The sequence below is a fragment of the Akebia trifoliata genome, chromosome 14, assembly GCF_017979445.1.
Source record: "Akebia trifoliata isolate Shusen 1 chromosome 14, ASM1797944v1, whole genome shotgun sequence".
Classification (NCBI taxonomy): Eukaryota; Viridiplantae; Streptophyta; class Magnoliopsida; order Ranunculales; family Lardizabalaceae; genus Akebia; species Akebia trifoliata.
In genome coordinates this window covers 16,816,322-16,819,063 of record NC_141388.1, presented here as the reverse complement: position 1 = coordinate 16,819,063, position 2,742 = coordinate 16,816,322, and the positions used below count along the sequence as shown (strand labels likewise).

General features: G+C 38.1%; 1 non-coding gene across 1 annotated transcript; it reads left to right on the top strand.

Annotated features, from left to right (window-relative positions):
• The first annotated feature begins 2,030 nt into the window (after positions 1-2,030).
• LOC147386461 (small nucleolar RNA R71) lies at positions 2,031-2,137 on the top strand. Its single transcript, XR_015172365.1, has one exon. It is a non-coding gene; the product is annotated as a small nucleolar RNA R71 (small nucleolar RNA).
• Positions 2,138-2,742: the final 605 nt, after the last annotated feature.

The window sequence follows — 2,742 nt, the reverse complement described above, 5'->3', positions numbered from 1 at the left end:
TCAATTTCACACACATCAAAGATCTCCACCTCTTTCATGATTGGGTTAAGCGGACGTTGATGATCAATAAAGGGCTTATGATACTCCTCCATAAGGAATTTTTGCATGCTGGTCGAAGGACAAATCCCCTTAATATTTGTTATGGACCATCCCAATGCTTTCTTGTAATCTCGCAACTCCCTCAAATAACTAGGAAGAGACTTGAGCTCTGATGATGACGATTCTTGAATTGAAGGCTTCAAATGAGAATCTAATGGTGACACTTCTAACAATTCAAATTCTGACTTAGAACGCGAAAATTTTGATGCAGTCTCCAAGGATTTTACCAACTCAAAACACTCAAAATCTTTCTCATTGTATGTATTAATGATTGCTAATTCAAGCTGATTAAATGGGAGGTCATGTCGAACACATGTGTCCATTGCATCAATTCTATAGCAATCTTCAGGCTCTTCAGTGGGGAACTTCGTAGCTTTGAAAACATTAAACGTCACCTCTTGATCTTGAACTCTCATAGTAAGCTCCCCCTTTTGCACATCAATAAGTGTTCTGCCTGTGACTAAGAATGGTCTGCCAAGAATGATTGGAACATCCTTATCTTCCTCCATATCAAGAACAATGAAATCCACAGGGAATATAAAATTTTCAACCTTAATAAGCACATCTTCAATTTTTCCCCTTGGATACTTTAGTGATCTATCCGCTAACTAGAGTGTCACAGTAGTAGGCCAGGCTTCTCCCAATCCCAATTTTTGAAATATAGACAGTGGCATTAGATTAATACTAGCCCCCAAATCACACAAAGCTCTACCATATAATTGATTACCTATGGTGCATGGTATAGTGAAGCTCCCTGGATCCTTAAGCTTTGCTGGAAGTTTCCTTTGAATGATAGCACTGCACTCTTCAGTCCAACCCACTGTTTCAAATTCACTTAATCGTCTCTTTTTAGTCAAGATGTCTTTCATAAACTTGACATAACTTGGCATTTGCTCCAAAGCTTCAGCAAATGGGATATTAATATGCAATTTCTTGAATACATTAAAAAACTTTACAAATTGCTCGTCATGTTGTTGTTTCTTGAAACGTTGAGGAAATGGTGGGGGTAGGTTGTAGGGAGTAATATTTTCTAAGGCCGGCTTTTTTGCTCCTGGTTTGTAGCTTCTTTCTTTTGTTCACCCTTCTCTTTAAAAATTATTTCTTCTTCCACTAAAACATCCGGTTCCTTGACAACATCATTCAGTTCTTTTCCACTCCTCAATGTGATAGCCTTGCAGTGCTCCTTACCATCTCTTTTTGAATTAGTCTCTGTATTACTAGGCAAGGTTCCTTGATGACGATTGTTAATTGTTGAAGCAAGCTGACCCAACTGAATTTCCATATTGCAAATAGACGCTGCTTGGCTTTGGAGTTGAGTTCTAGTCTCTGTCATGAACTGATTAGTGTTTGTCATGAATTGATTAGTGTTGGTTCCCATCTGCTGTACTATATCTTCCAAAGAAGGTTTTTTTTCTCTAGGAGGAGCTTGAGGATGATAACTAAGTTGAAACATGGGCTTTGTAGATGAAAAGGCCTCAACTTGATTATTGTTACTCCATGAGAAATTCGGATGATTTTTCCAGTCCTGATTGTAATAGTTATAGTATGGATTATTCTGCCTGCTACCAACAAAATTTAGAGACTCTGGATTATTAGGGCACATATCTCCTGAATGATTGTCTCCACAAATCTCGCATGTAACGGTATGAGTTTGAATGGCATGAACTCCAAATGAATCAAATTTCTTAGATAACGATGCCACTTGAGCTGTTAAAGCAGTAAAAACATCTAATTCATGCATTCCTGCTGTTCTTCTTGGATTCATCCTTTCTGTATGGTGTTGAAAGTTGTTAGAGGCCATCTCCTCCAATAAATTATACCCATCCTCAAATGTCTTCGCCATAAGAGATCCACCTACTGCAGCATCAACAATCGTTCTAATAGATCCAACCAGCCCATTGTAGAAAATTTGGATGATCAACCATTTCGGTAGAGCATGATGAGGACATCTCTGAAATAAATCTTTGTACCTCTCCCAAGCTTCATAAAGAAACTCACTGTCCAACTGCATGAAAGTAGTGATGTCATTCCTCAACTTTGTAGTTTTTGAAGGCGAAAAGTATTTAGCAATGAATTTTTTCGTCAAGTCATCCCAAGTGGTGATAGACTCCCTTGGTAATGAGTTCAACCAATTCTTCGCCATGCCCCTCAATGAGAACGGAAATAGTCGCAACCGGATGGCATCATCATCAACACCGTTATACTTAAAAGTCGCACATATCTCTAGAAAATTAGCTAAATGTGCATTGGGATCTTCAACATGTGAACCCCCAAACTGAGATGGTTGTACCATCTGAATAGTAGCCGGCTTGAGTTCAAAATTGTTGGCTTGTATCGTTGGACTACGAATACTAGTGTGAATCCCATCTACCAATGGAACAACATAGTCCCGCATAGATTTAGGACCTTCATTACCATTATTTTGATCGGCCATTGTATGGTGTTGAGAAGCTTTTCGCTTATTCTTTTTATTTCTTCGACAAGTTTTCTCGATTTCAAGATCCAAATAAACAAGTTCTGAATTTCCCGTACTACGCATACACTAGCCAAACACCTACAAAACAAAGAAAAGTTTGGTCTAAAATCAAATATGATTGAATAAATATTAATAAAAAAGATTAATAAATTAGTCCCCGACAGCGG